This window comes from Sciurus vulgaris, assembly GCF_902686455.1.
Source record: "Sciurus vulgaris genome assembly, chromosome: 6".
NCBI lineage: Eukaryota > Metazoa > Chordata > Mammalia > Rodentia > Sciuridae > Sciurus > Sciurus vulgaris.
Window position 1 is genome coordinate 89443165 of NC_136466.1, and position 17094 is coordinate 89460258.

A 17094-nucleotide genomic window follows, 5' to 3' on the forward strand; every position below is an offset into this window, starting at 1 on the left:
GCTTCTCTCTTCTTCCTCTCTCGTCGCACCGCAGCTGCCTCTCCTCTTCTCTCCTCACGCCCCTGCTGCCTGCCTTCCTCTGCCACACAAAGTGCGCAGCTTTATGGGATATAACAGCCAGTCACCTTAACGGGTCAGGCGTTTGGCTCGTGGAGACTTAATGGTGGGTAATGAGGACATGTACTGATCACAAGCTAAGCACGGACGCAGAGGAGATCAGTCAGCCAATAGAAAGCACCTCCTTAAAGTTGTTTTTCTTTGCGTTGGGCTTCTCGAGGCCATCTTAGGGCGAGGCCAGCCACCACTGCCGGCCCTACAGGGCAGCGGCCTCCAACACTTTTAGATTTCAACACTACTGAACCTCTTGAGTATACAACATAATACAAGATCCTTACCTCAAAATATTCATTTCTAGTGAGGAAAATTATCAAGTAAACACCATTTACAATAGTTAAGTTCTAAAGGGAGTATGACCTGGGTACTATGGGAGCAGTAGGAAGAAAAAGACTGGGGAGAAGGCTATGAGAAAGCCACACATGAGACCAAATACAAAAGTGTGACAGTGCATACACAGGGATAAATAGCGACTGACACTACGTGTCAGTATCCAGGAAGGAGGGGGAGTGGTTAGAACCACGGCAAACTGGAGAATGGTCCAAAGGTACCACTACTCAACTCAGTTAAATGTTGCTTGTGGGAAGGCAGTTTCACCATGGTCAGATATTCCAGCTTTCCAGAGTTTAAATCTGAATTTTTGTGTAAAAACTCTCAACTGTTAAATACTTGCCATTAATTCACACTTTTCAAAAACACCACGCAGTCCAAACAAAATATATCTGTAAGCCAGATTCAGCACATAAACTAGCTGTTTAAAATCTCCACCTATAGTTCTCTCTGACCCCTCCAGATCCAAGCATTTGGATTAATATCATTTCTCAATCCACAGTGATGCTGAATTGTTTTTTTGTTATCCTTGACTTTCATAGGTTTAAATATTTTTATGTAGCACATGCAAAATGTCCTTTAACCCCCATTCTATAATTTTTCCCATTACTATCATATGGTTCTCAGAAACATTAAATTTCAAGTGCTCCCAATCGTAAACTACGCGGAAAGAGTAAAGATATAAATACTTTGTTAGAAACATCCCATCAGAAATGTGCACCTGGATGATGTCAAAACCTAAATGTTCAAAATAAGGTCTGTTGTAAGGTCTATACTTTATTAATAAGACATTGTTTTAAAAGTATTTTTATTCCATGATTTTTCATACCCCCCCTCATTTCCTACTACGTAATCTAAAGTTTCTCCATTCTTCTCTCACTCTCCACCTCCCCACCCCCATTATATATCATCATCCACTTATCAGGGAAAACATTCCACCTTTCGTTTTTTGGGATTGGCTTATTTCACTTAGCATAATATTCTCCAATTCCATCCATTAATTTGCAAATGCCATAATATTATTCTTTTTATGGCTGAATAATATTCCATTATGTACGTATACCACAGTTTCTTTATTCATTCCTCTGTTGAAGGGCATCTAGGTTGATTTCACAATCTAGCTATTGTGAATTGAGCTGCTATAAACATCGATGTGGCTGAGACAGACATCATTACCCTAAGTACATGTATGATTACACAAATGGTATGAATCCACATCATGTACAACCATAGAAATGAAATGCTGTACCCCATTTGTATACAATGAATCAAAATGCAGTCTGTAAAAATAAATAAATAATAAAAAATAAATAAAGTATTTTTAAAAATCATAATCTCTGAAGCAAAGGAAACTTTGAATGAATTATGATTATGCAAATACAAGTGGAAAATAAAAATGGTCCAAAATCTCAGTTACTCAGAGGTGATGATGAATGTCTTAATTTTAATTCCTGTTACTAATCTTTCATTCATCATAAAAATATGCACATATTTATGAAATATAGCAACATTTAGTACAAAGTGGGATATCGCATTGGAATCAAAATCAAGAATTCTTTATTAAATGTTTTATTAATTTTCTAGATTTGTCAGAATTCATTTATGCATAGGTCTTGGTCACAACCCATAAAGAGTTAAAATATTAACCTTGAAGGAGTTTAATGAAAGTAAGTTAAGAAACTAATTATTATGCTCAAGGTCACATTATTAATAAATTAATTTATTACAAAGAGTTTGAACAGAGCAATATGCAAATGGCCTACAAATGACAAAGGTGTATATTTCTTGCTAAATTTGGTATCTCAAAAATTTGAGCCACCTTTCAGTTGGTTATAACATTATACATACCCCAAATTTACTCTCATCATAGTAGATTAAAATAGTAGATTAAAATAGATCATTATACACAAAAAACCTGTCTTGCTGTTATTTGAACTTTTCTTTTTGACTCAGACTGCAAAGAGTCAAGAAAGTGAGAAGAAAAATTTGGGGGTGGAGAGAATTAAACCATATAACTCTGATGACATCTTCTGAAAAAGAAAATTTTAACCATGTATTCTGGACAAACAATATAAAAAGTAAAAGTTACCAAAATATTTTCTATTTTCAGTGATGATGCAAACTGCCAGAGGTGGGGGTGGGAAAAGATAAGTAAAGGAGAGAATAGAGTTCTGAATCTTTAATGGTACCTCTATCTTTCTCAGTAGACTACAAGCTCCTTAAGGGTAGGAGTCATTATCTATTGTATTCATGGCACACCTAGCACCTAGCACCTAGATAGGTTCACAAGTACTTTAATGAATGAGTGAAATAAATAAATATATTGTGTGCTAATTATTATACCATAAACTTTGCTAAATATTTCATTTAGCATGGTCATTGAATAAGATTTCTTATTAAATAATACTGTTAATAGAGAAATTCCCCTTTCATACACAGATAACTGAATAAAAAAAGAAGAAGGGCCAGGTGTGGTAGCACATGCCTGTAATCCCAGTAGCTCAGTAGCTTGGGAGGTTGAGAAAGGAGGATCATGAGTTCAAAGCCAGCCTCAGCAGTTAGTGAGGCCCTAAGCAACTCAGCATGACCATGTCTCTAAATAAACTATTTTTTTAAGAAAGGGCTGGGGATATGGCTCAGTGATTAAGTACCTCTGGGTTCAATTCCCGGTACTACAAAAAAAAAAAAAAGGAACTCTTTAAATTCAGTCTGACAAACTTAATTCCTAGATCTTCCATTTATTATTATTTAACCTCTCTCTGAGTTTCAGTTTTCTCATCTATAAAATGGGAGTAACACTGCTGCTGTGGTTTGGGTCTGATTTATCCCCTCTAAAACTCATGTTGAGGCTTGGTTCCGGAATGATGTGAAATAACAACCCCCAGGGAGAAAGAAATCAAACAATGGACTCTGGACTCTGATCTTTCACCCTTTCCCAGTAACAATGAGTCCTGGAGAGAGAAGCAAACAATGGGATCTGGACTCTGGATTTATATACCAGTAACAAAGGGTTTCGAACTCATGTAACTGTTCAGATTTTGAACATGCGCGACTAGTTTCCTGATGGTCCAATTGGCATGCTCTAAGTCTCCAATGATTAAGTCATACTAAACATTCTACTATGATTAACTCTCATTAAAACCTATAAAAAACAGACCCCTCTTATAACCAGTTGCCATTTGCTCCCCTGAAAATGTGCCATTCCACTGCTACTTAATAAACAAAGCTTGCTGATCCATTAAGGTCTGTTCCTGTTTCAGTTACTTTTGCTTACAGTTCCCAATAATAATAAAAATGGTATTGAGAGGTGATAAGACATTTAAGAGTTAATGAGATCATGGAGCAAAGCCTCATGAATAAATCAATGCTGTCTTGCAGGGAAAGATGAGTTCTTACTCTTGCAGGACTGGATTAGTTACTACAGGAGCAAGTTATGTTAAAGCAAGGCCATGTCTCTCTCATTTCCTCTCTTACATACATATTCCTCTCACATGTGCCCCCTTCTCCTTCTGCTTCTCCATCATGTTGAGATACAGCATGAAACCCTTGCCAGAAACCAACTAGATGCCAGCACCATGCTCTTGGACCTCAAAAGCAAGGGGCTAAATAGACCACTTTTCCTCACAAATATCCAGCCTCTAATATTTTGTTATAGCAATACAAAATGGACTAAGAAACCTGCCAATCAATAGAGATAGTGAGAAGATTCATAAAAAATAAGTCAAGTATGTGGTATTGCATTTGGTTAAAAAATGGTAGCTATTATCATTTTGAATAAACATTATTTTTTAAAATAACTAAACTATAAAATTCATACCAGAGTTCTTTTTTACTCACTAGGTCAAACTTCAAGATCTATCAGAGTCCTCAGTTTGAATTCCTGAAAACAACAAAATAAGAGCAGAAAGGCAATTAGTAATGAACAACTAAAATTTAAGACCCTTCTAATGCATGACTACTGTATACCAGACATCTGCATGACAAGGGTATGAAGCAACAAAACTCCTTAAAAGAGTTTATTGTTTAATGGGGCAGACAATTAACAATAAGCATAAATATGTAATATATGGTGTGCCATCAAAGGACAAATGTTACCAAAAGATAGAGGAGAGACTGTGAAGATTGAACATACAGGGTAGTTGGGAGGGAGAGTAATTTCAAATTGGGTCATCATGATAAGTCTCATTGAGAAGAGGATCCTTTTTTATTTATTTATTTTTATTGTAAACAAATGGGATACATCTTGTTTCTCTGTTTGTACATGAAGTAGAGGCAATCCATTTGTGTAATCATACACTTACATAGGGTAATGGTGTTTGACTCATTCTGTTATTTTTTCCCTTCCCCCCCCACCCCTCCCACCCCTCTTTTCCCTCTATACAGTTCCTCCTTCCTCCATCCTTAAGAAAAGATTTGAAGGAAACAAGGAGCTTGGTCATGTAGGTATCATTCCAAAAACAGATGCATAATAATTTTTTTATTTTGATAATTAATTCTCTAATTATTTATACTCTTTTTAGTCATGAAAAATCCTTTGCAGTAACTGATAATAAAACAATGATCAAAAAATTCAAGCCAATTATGATGATCTGTACCTATAGTCCTAGCTACTCAGGAGGCCAACATAGGGGGATCCTTTGAGGGCAATATATCAAGTCCACATCTCTCCCCCCACCCCCATTTTAATCGGTGCATTACAGTTGTACATAATGGTGAGATTTATTGTTACATATTCACACATGCACACAATATAACAATATAATTTGGCCCATATAATTCCCCAATATTTCTCTTTGTTCTCTTTTCCCACTGGTGTAAGTCACATCTCTTTAAAAAATTAAATGAAAAACACTGTCAATTAGCGGGCACTCAATAAACATTTTAGTACATTTTAAATAAATATCTTTTATGGGGCAAATTAAATTAGCATGCTTGAATTTAAGAAATTACCCTTCACCAACTTAAATGCCTTTTTAAAATAATTCATTGGTGGTGTGTCTCTAAAATCACTTAAAAATGTAACCAATATTCTTTAACATAACATACAAATATGACTATCATTCTTGGTAAACCAGCAGACTTGTGGCTTTTGTGGAGCAAGATAACCATATGCTATACATGTTTCTAGAGAAAAGAATAAAAAGAAACGGGACATAGTAGCACATACCTGTAATCCTAGGTAATCAGGAGGCTGAAGCAGGAGGATCAAAAATTCAAGGCCAGAATTGGCAACTTAGCAACTCCCTGCCTCAAAATTAAAACTAAAAAGGGGTTGAGGATGTAGCTCAATAATAACATATCCCTGGGTTCAATCCCTAGTACCAAGGGGGAAAATAAGAATAAAAAAAGAGCTGACAAATAAGATTCTTGGGAATAATTAAACAGATTTATAAGAACTCAGATCTCTGTGTGTGTTCCAAAAAGAATAAATTATACAACCAGAATAAGTAAATAATTTTTAAAAAATTCATCCAGATGCAGTGCCACATGCCTGTAACCCAGCAGCTGTGGAGGCTCAGACAGGAGGATCACAAGTTCAAAGCTAACTTCAGCAAAAGTGAGGCACTAACTCTGTGAGACCGTGTCTCTAAATAAAATTCAAAACAGGGCTGAGGATGTGGCTCAGTGGTGGAGTGACTCTGAATTCAATTCCCATACTCCCCCACAAAAAAAAAAAAATCAGGAAAACAGAGAAACAATAAAAACCATACAAGATTAGAAATGTTCAACAGAAAAATGAATTGTATAACAGAGCAATGAACTCTCTACCACTTCTGAAAAATGTTCAAGCTGAATTGTAAAATAAATGTACAAATATATATTTTAATATCCTCCCCAGCACATTTCAGTATTTCCCTGAACCAAGTTTATGTATATGTAATTTATGTTTCTATGTCAAACACCTGCGTGTTATAAATATATTAGCACAAAAACCCATTTTGAGGATTTTATTAAATCAGAAGTATGTACTAGTGTGCTTCCATTCAGTTGAAGAAGTTAATACAAGAGTTGTTGGCTAGGTATGGTACAAAACTGAGCCAGGAAAAACATTCATTTATTTATATACTGTAGCACCTGAAAATGTCTCATTTACACTGTGCCCAGAACCACAAAATTTATCAAATAAATTTCCAGACTTTCCCATCCAAGTAGAGGCTACATTTCCAAAGACACTGTAAAATTCAGGTTAACTTAAAAATAAAAAATTAGCACTACATAATTTTATTTAAAGGCAAAAAGAAAAAAGGAATAATATTCTGTAATTGATAAAAATAGCAATGTATAAGATTTTATTAAATCAGCATTTTATGAAGAAATTAGAAAAATAATAATCCTAAGAACATCTTATGCAAAATACAAACACCAAAATGTCATATGAGAGACCTGAAAAAAGCAGAAAGTCAGGGCATTACAAGGTAATATTTTTTTAACGAACATATAGTACTTGACATTTTCTATTTTTAAATTATTCATTTAAAATACAATCAGCTTTTAATTTGGCATGGAAAAAACAATGGCATACAAATGCTCACATCAAGTCAATCTCCATCTACAAGGCAAGAACCAAGATAGAAATATATAGATATAGATTAGATATAGATATAGATATAGATACAGATACAGATACAGATATAGATATATCATCCCCATACTTCAATGGTTCCCAACTCGGGATGATTCACTTTCTTCCCCAGAAGACATTTGGAAATGTCTAAAGAAAGTTTGGGTCTCACAACTGGGGTAGCATGGGGAGAGACTGGCATCTAGGGATAAAAGTCAGGAATATTGCTAAACATCCTTCAATGCACAGTGCTAAATGCTACAAAGCGTCAACAACATCAAAAAATTACCAAAATTGTCAATGGTATGTAGATGTAGACATTGTCACACAGGTGTCTTTTTTCAAGGTCCCTTCCCTGGAACAATCAAATCTGACCAGGATATCAAGAACAAATGAAACAAAGGAATGGTCTTCATAGAGAATCTCTCAGAAAGGACAATATATTAGAAAACAACATGATTGGCCTGTATAATATGTCACGATAACAAAGAGCACCCTCTTTTCGACCACTAACCAATTGCTTTTCATATCTCTGTCCCACTTCCCCAGGACTTCTACTTGGCTGCAAATTAATATGCTCCAACTTTACACATGTCTTTCTTACTATTTATTAGGCAAATGTCCATATATAAACAAAACAGAATAATATAAACATCATCCAGCTTTAACAAATATTAATATTGTGCCTTTTTTTTCATCTGTGTTTCTGTCACTTTACTGGTTTCACTATCTAGAAACAAATCCAAAACAATATATTATTTCACCAATTAATATTTCAGTTTCACTTTATTTACCTGTGAAGAAAGACAATCAGGACAAAATGGGTACAATCAACCTAGGAAGTGGGCAGCAATAGAAAGGGATTAACTAGATGATGTGAGGAGATAGAATGAGCCAAAGCAGACACCCAGATCCAGACAAAAAGTAGGGCAAGCCCTCCAGGACTAAAGAAGTTAGTCATGGGTTGGACATGAGAAGACAATAAAGGCATTAATGGTTGCTGCAATCAGATACAGAGCCAATAATTATGATCTGCCAGGAGAATAAGGCAAAAGAGAAATGATAACACATAGACACCAAAGATAAAGTGCTTGGATCAAGAGTGTCGATAAATTCCAACGCTCTTGCCAACTTTTTCAATTGGATAGATACTTATAGTGCTATTATAAGGACTTTGGAAATTGAGGGAGGGAAGAAAATATAAGATGAGGGAAGAATAGGAAAATAGTAACTTCTATACCACAGCGTTGTGATTTCTTGTCTCAAGCTGAAGTAATAAAAACTTGTAGAAAAAATGCTTCCATGTAAAAGGCAGTCAGTGGTGAGAATCCAGGAGGCAAGATAAAGGGAATCAAAGGTAATGTGCATTGTAATGCAGAATCACATTAAAGGATGGTCTCCTCCTTGACATCCTACCTATTCCCTGCTGAGTGTGGTGGTCCTATTAGCAGAAGTGTGTTCAAACAAAACCAAGAAACCAGGGGCTTCATGCCTTGTTACACGAGTGCTATGACTGTCAAAATAAGAACAGGAAGCTGAAACTCCACCTGTACTCATGGGAAAAACTTAAACCACTGGTTTAAATAAAAATGCTCAATTCAAATATATAAAACCAGAGGAAAGAACATGTACCCTCACCCCTCTGACAGCCAATCTTCAAATAGCTGGTTGAATATTGTTTTCAAAATACAAATCTTATCACACCTTGCTGAAAATCCTTCAGTGATTTTCACTTTAATCTGGAATAGAGTCAAAAATCCTAATAGGCTGATCTGGCCTTTGTCTACCTTCCTCTAATGGAACAGAATGCAACTCTTCAACATGGGCTTTCTCTTCCTTTCCTAAACAAGAATCACTGTACACTTTATTTCACTCCAATTATGTTATATTATCCATTCAATCCCTTCAAAACCTTATAGGATAAATCCAGTCATTTTTTTACACAAGAGAAGCAAGCGCCTTGCCATGGAAGAGCCAGATATGCTGTCTAATAAAAGGATTTAATACATGTACTTTAATTACAGCCTTCTGCAATCAAAATTAGTCAAAAATGTAAGAAAATTGTTTTTAGATCACAAGCAAGCACCAGTGTCAAGGCATTGAGGATTACATTTTTAATTAAATTAGTTATAGGAATACAATAATGCTTTCATTTAATCTTGGTCAGATTTCTGACAATCTATAGCTTCAAACCAAAAGCTGGTTAAAAAAAAAAAAAAAAGACTGAAAGTCCTATCATGAAATTTATATGATATGTCAAGTAGAGTTTCCAAAAATAGATGGACTATGTCATCATAGATTCTATGTGTACCAGAGCCATCAAGAAGGAAGGGCTGGCAGGTAACTTAGAAAAATCACCCCTGAACTTTTTTTCTTCTCTTCCTTCCTTTTGTTCTCTTTCTTTCTACTCCCACTCCTTCTCCTCCTTCTTTCTTCTCCTTCCTCTTCTCTTTCTCCTTCTCCTCCTTTTCTTCTTCTCTTCCTCTTTCTCCTTACTTCTATACAATCTGAAAACATTCAGTTTGTGATAGAGTGATAACCCAAAATTTTAATACTGATTTGTTTCTGTTATTTCTAAATGCTATATTATCTCTATAAAACAAAAATTTTGATAAACATTTAAGCTTATTTTTTAATTCTATGTTATCTCTATAATCTGAGTTAAGTGGGTGTTATTATATAATATGTTGGCTAGCAATCTAAAAAAAAGACAAAGCATCATTTCTGTGGGAAATCACTACCCTATAAACATGGGCATGACTCTAATCTCTTAATGGAGACAGGTATGAGGTTTGCATCTGTTTAAGTGTGCATGTGTAAATTAAAACACAAAACATGAGGAATTTATAGCGGTTTTATACGTCTCAAAAAGTGAATACATCTTGGAAATTTTAGATTCATTTATCCAGAACAAAATTAACTTTCTTTACTTCATGCTGTTTCTAATTGTTCTTTACTTTTAATAATTCTATTATATGTTTTAAATATTTATTGTTTTTCTACTTGTAAATGTAATGAACATACATTTTGCAGACCTTTGAAAATGTAAAAAAATACTTTTAACACCACAACAGAAACATGATTACCCCTGTGAAAATTGGTCTATTTGCTTTAAGATTACTAAAAAATACATATTTTAGAAGCTCTTATGCAATTTTTTAGTGTAGAAATTGCCTTTTCTAAGTCCTCAAACAATTTTCTAGAATATGGCTTTTAAATAACTGTGTGTTTGCATTGTGTACAAACTCAAAAGTTTTTTGAACATTGATAGAATATAAAATATATATTAACACTACTACCCTAACATTAGTTTAATCTAGTTTTTATCATTATAAAAAGGCAAAATAATCTACATTATAGATTGAAATAAGTTAAAATAAGGGTCTTGAATTTAAGTACATGTTCAGATTATTTATTGGATTAAAAGCTCTATGACATTCAGATTGTTCAACCAAATAATATGATTTCTGCAATCATAGGAACAAAAGCATATTGTTATTGGTTTTAAAATATAGTGATTGGATTAATGAAGACTGTAGATTGTTCCTTTTTAGTAAGAAAAATAAATAAATAGACTACAGGGCAATCAGCATTATTATTTTTACATGAATTCTTTTTTGAGAGAAGATCAAAATTCACCCAAAAGACATAAAGGAACAAATAACAGAGCAAATTATAATAAGTTTTAAAATTTTGTTTTTTGAAATAATTTTAGGTTTACAGGAGTGTTGTATACAGCTTCCCTTAATCTCTCAATCTTAACATTGTACATAATCAGAGTAGACTTATCAAAATTAAGAAATTAAATGTAGTACAACATTGTTAATCAAAGTTCAGATTAGATTTTACCAGTTTTTCCAGTAATGACTTTTTTTTCCAGGATCCAAATCAAGATACCATTTTACACTTCATCTTGACTTTATATTGCTCATGTATTCTAAAATCTTGCAGAATTCACTTATTAATTTTGACAATTTTTCTCTCTGTACATTCTTCAAAATTTTGTGTGTACAATATCATATATCACCTGTGAATAGAGATAATTTTACTTCCTCCTTTCTAGTCTATCAATGCCTTATATTACTTTTTCTTGTCTAATTGCCCTGGCTTGACCTTTAGTACAATGATGAATAGAAGTGATTAGAGTAGATATCATCTTATTCCTAAACTTAATTTCAAATCTTTCAACCTTTCACTATTTAAGAAGTTGCTAATGGTTGGCTTTTCATAGATGCCCTTGATCAGGTTGAGGAAGTTTCCTTGTTTTCAATCATGAAAAAAGCATTAAACTTTTTCTGCATCTTTTTAGATGATCATGTGGTTTTTATCTTTACTAATATGTTCTAGTTACTGATTTCTTTTATATTGAGCCAACCTTGCCTTTCTAGGATAAATTACAGTTGATCATAGTGCATAATCTTTTTCATATATTGCTGAGTTCAGTGTGCTAATATTCTGATGAGATATTTTAGCTTTATGTTCACAAAGGATATTGGTCTGTAGTTTTCTCTTCTTATAATATTTTTATCTAATTTTGGCATCAGAGTAACACTAGGTTCTTAGAATAATTTGGGAAGTATTCCCTCCTCTTCTAGCTCTTATAAAAATGAACTTTATTAAAAAAGAAAGAAAGCTTTGTAAGATTTTTTACAGTCATTTACAACTCAGATTTTGAGTGAAAAGAAATGGAAATTATGGAAAGAATTTGTATTTTTCTTAGAAATAAAAGCAATAAAAATAGCAGAATTTTCATTTCATCTCACTTCCTTTTAACCACCTACCTCGAGTTACACAGATAGGGAAAATTCCCAGAGAAGGAATTATATAGGAAAAATTCAAAAAGCAGATTCATTTTATTCATAAATTGAATAATCAGTTGCTCCAGTGACTATAAAAAGACCATGTGTTAAGTACTAGAACATACTACCATTAATATTTATAGAAATAGTGAAAGTTCCCCAAATGGCCAGTCAACAGGTTATTTTTGGCTAAACTGCACTGTGCAAGCTTTATTCCATACAGGTTTATGTTAGATATGCTTCAGCACAAAATCATCTCAATATAAATTAGTATTTGGATGCCAACCACAGATCAATTAATGCCAACCTCTGACTTCCTGGACAAGAACACCCTAAGTTAATAAATGAGTTTGGTGTATCAGGTAATTGTGACTATGGTAACCTCAGTCACTACTTTCAAGAATAACTCCAACATTTTTAGATATCTTATGACTGTGGATGGCAGATTAACAAAACTGAGAATTATAGGAAAACCATCAATTTTATCCTTGGAGACTTGTTTGAAAAGGGCCTCCGGTATTAATAAAAGGAGAGCCATTTGAACATGTCTTGAAAACAAGAGGGTTCCCAAAACTAGCATGAAAGAAGCTTGTATATAATATTTCCAGTGCATGTTGGGCTTTCAGCAAGCATTCTGAGATATTTATAAATTTACCTATGGACAAAAATTTATAGTATTTGGAGACCTGGCATGGTTACTCCCTTTCATTAAACTTAACTAGAACCCATTTTTGCAATTTAGAACTTAAAGAAAAATATATTTTTGGACCATCATATACAGTTACATACAAAATGAAAGTTTTTCCATAGATTATTATTTATAATAAGGTTTCAACTGATAAACACAAGTGACTAAGTGACTACATTTTCATGTTTGTTAGTTTTAAGTCAACAGACATTTTTAAGTACTCTTTGGCTAATTAAACCACCATTCCGCCTTTTGAACACCTCATTTTTAATATTCTCTATTTATTTGACCATTTCCTCCTGAAAGTTTAATACCACATTTTACATAAAGTCTACTTTCATGAGAACTCCTTTTGAGCAAGTAATGCTTTTATGTTAAAGAGCACATTAAGCCATGTAAAAGGGGCATAGTATGAATGTTAACCAAGTTTGGAAATCAGGCAGTAGCTTAGATTAAAAATGCTGTCCTAATGGTGAGAAGTTAAAAACCTCATAGTCTAGAGAATATTATTAAAGCCAAGATTCATTATCCAAAGAAAAAATTCTTACACTTTTGTAAAATTTAACATGTGTGTACATTTAAAATTCTAGCATTTAACAGAGTATCTTGAAATAATATGCTGGGCATATGTTGAGTGTCAAAAGTTCTGACTCAAAAGAATCCCTAATAGAGCCATGGAACTATTTTTCATTTTCATAAACAAAGAAAAAACATCAACAATAAGAAACGAGCTCAGGACAGGAACACTCATTCAAGTAGGGAAATAAAGTAGCACACAAAAAATCTGAAACAAGTTATTTAATTTCTCAGTGAAGCCACACAAAAAGAAAACACCTAAAAAGAGGAAAAACACTAAGATGCTTACTTATTACCCAATGCAGGACTCACAGATAGACAAATAGAATGTTAAAGCTCAAAAATACCTCTGAGTTTGTGCCAATTATCTAGCTCCTGCCTCTTAGTTCCACACTCAGACTTCTACACTCCACTCACTGATGCTAGGGCTAGGACCAGTAAACTACATTTCTTTGCCCACCAGGTCCATGTTGGAGCCTCCCAAAAAGAATTCCTACAAGGAAGCATTAACTTGCTCCTTGGGTGTATTCCACCAAGCTTCCTGTGTATTTGCTGGGTATTTTTAGCATCAATCCAAAACCACCCTTTACCCCAGCAGAAGGAGGGTTTTTTCATAGCACCACACGAATCTAGTTCACAATTTTTCCAAATTGCTAAAAAACCTTTATCCTATCCTACTGCCCTGGCAATATTTGCACCAGAATGGCAGTGTCCCTTTCTCAAAGGTCTGGGTCTCAGCTCTATGAGGTCTCTATTCTAAGCATCTAATTTTAAGTAATTTCAATTTCTTATTTTTTGTCCCTCCCATCTGATTAGTTGTAGCTATCCTTTCCCCTTTTCAGTTATCTAGTTAATTTTATGCCTAGTTCACAATTCTTAATATTAAATTCTTTATTTAAATAACCAATATGGTTTATAAACTGACTAGACCCTGATTGATCACCTATCCAGTAATTCTTAAGTCAAGTGATGCTACTGAAATTACCAAGGACTTGAGGCAAACTTTTTGAAAATGAATAATTTTCAAGTAATAGAAAATATAATTTTCTATTTGAAAAATTTTAAAAAGTTTATAAAATATCTTAACCAAATATTCTTTATTAAGTGAAAATCACAATTATATACATTTGTGAGTATAATGTGATAAATGTATACACATATATATACATACACACACACACATACACACACATACACACAAATGATTAAATCAAGCTAAGATATCAGTTATCTTGCTTGTTTATCATTTTTCGTGGTGAGATATTAGAAATTTACCATTTTTAAATATATAATAATAATGCATATTATCAACTATAAGCATCCTGCTTTGTAATATATATCAAAACATACTTCTTCAATCTATCTGAAACTTTGTATCCTTTGACCAAGGATTCCCCATCTCCTCCTTTCCCCCTGCCTCTCAGCCTCTTGTAACTATTATGCTACTCTCTTTTTCTGTGAGTTCAACTTTGTTATAGTCCACATGTGAAACGTGGTATTTGTCTTTCTGTACCTGGCTTATTTTAATTAACATAACATATTCTACTTTTGTCCACATTGTCACAAATTACAAGGTTTCTTTCTTTTTTAAAGATGAATATTGTTTCACCGTGTATGGTATGGTTTCAGTACATTATCTAAACTCATGTGCTGGAAGCTTAGTTCTCAGCATGATGGTGCTGAAGTGGTGCAGTCTTTAAGGGTGGGGCCTACTCTAATGTAATGAGGTCATTGGGGGGAGATTCTACTCTTAGAAGAGATTATGGTATTTCTCGTGGAATCCATGCTAGTTCCACAAGAATGGATTGTTATAAAATAATGAGCATGAACTCTGATTGTCTCTAGCTTCCTTTCTCTCCATATGACCTCTTCCAGATGTGACTGTACCATTGTAACGTCATCTACCATGGGGTCCTCACCAAAGCAGAGCAAAAGCTAATGTCAAGTTCTTAAGCCTCCAGAACTGTGAGCCAAATCAATCACTTTACTTCATAAAGTATCCAGATTCAGGTGTTCTGTTATAGCAATGGGAAAATTATATAAAACATATTTATATGTGTTTATATTACATATATAAATTTATATGTTTTAAGTAATTAATAAAAATTATATAAAACATTTAAATGCCTCATAATCTTTATTTGTTCATCTATTGGTGGACACATTGGTTGTATAATTTGACTATTATAAATAATATTGCAATAAGCACGGGAGTGCAGATATTCCTTGGACAAACTGATTTCATTTTTTGATTATCGACCTAGAAGTGAAATTCCTGAATCATAACATCATTCTATTTTTCATATTTTGAGTAGCATTCATTCAGTATTCCATAATGGCTATACTAATTTACATTACCATGAACAAGAATTCCCTTTACCTTTCATCGTTTTTATAAAAGCCTTCCAAAAGATGTAAGGTAAAAGCATGTTGTTAATTTGCATTATCCTAATGGTGAGTGCTTTTTTATGTACCTGTTGACCACCTGTATGTCTTCTTTTGAGAAACGTCTGTTCACGTTCTTTGTTCATTTTTTTTTTAATCAGGTTCCTTGCTAAGTTAAGATTTTAAAATAATTTAGATTTTAATCTCTCATCAGATGTGTGGTTTGAAATATTTTTCCTATTCTTTAAGCATGTCTTTTGTTGTAAAGAAATATTTAGTTTGATGAAATCACATTTGTCTATGTTTGGCTTTGTTGCCTGTGCTTTGGGAGTCATATCCAAAAACAGTTGCTGTTCAGATCAATTCATGGAGCTTTCCATGTTTTCTTCTATTGGTCTTATATAGAAGTCCTTAATCCATTTTGAGTTGAAGATTTATATAGTGTGAGATCAGGATCCAATTTCAATCCTGTGCATATGGATAACCAGTTCTCCAACACAATTTATTGAAGATACTATCTTTTCCCTGATGTTCTTGACACTTTCATCAAAAATCAACTGAACATAAATGCATGTATCTATTCTGGATTTTCTGTCCTGTTCCATTGGTTGATATGTTTTTTTGCCAGTACTGAGATGCTTTGATTATAGTCACTTTATATTTTTGAACTCAGGATGTGTGATACCTTCAGCTTCATTCTTTTTGCTCAATTTGTTTTGGTTACTCAGTTAACCAAAGAAAGAAACACAGAAGAAAATGATCATAACCACATAGAAATGAAGATGATCTGAAATGGAGATTTAACAAGAGGTTTAGAAACATCAGTTCAGGTCCAATTCCTTCTTAACAGAAATAGAGAAACTCATATCCATTAGATCTATAAGCTTCCCTGAGGAAATTAATTGATATTTATCTTTAAAAAATCCTTTATTTAGTAAGCATTCAAAATAAAAATTTGTATGAATGAGGTAAGTTGAGCTTTCCTACAGTCAAAATATTAGTGGCAGGAATTAAGTCAACTACCTATCTTTCAGTTAGAGGTTTTAGCCTGTCCATCCCATTTCCTTGGAAGGGTCCCATTAACACTAGGCTGAGAGTTCAGAAAAGTAGTGGAGAAGGTTGATTTCCCCAGAAAGCAGACTTTGAACTGGAGAGTACTGTGTATGAGTACAAGATGGAGTGCTCTTATGACCAACCCTTGGAGGAGAGCAGGGAAATAAGTAGGATTAAGCAAAAGAAGAGTTTGAAATGTGGTGCAGTACCAGGGGAGGCCTCAGTTGACTCTACAACTGAGACAGGATGATCCTTCAAAGTTATGCCAAGTTGAGATGAACATGTCCTTTTGATGACCAATCAGTCATTGCATGTGAGTAAGCCCAAAATGGAAGTGTGCTCTTAAGTGAGCTGGCTCCTTTCAGCATAGGCAATCAAAAAAAAAAAAAAAAAAAAAAAAAAAAAAAAAAAAAAAAAAAGCTGTGTGGTACAAGGAACAATCACCACAATCACACACTGTGTAATGACACTGCAGGCAATGATGAACTGCGTATATGACAGTCGTCCCACACTGAAAACAGGGCTGAAAAAAATCCTATCACCTAGTGCACACATAGCTAAAGAAAATGCAAATGAAAACTGACGGT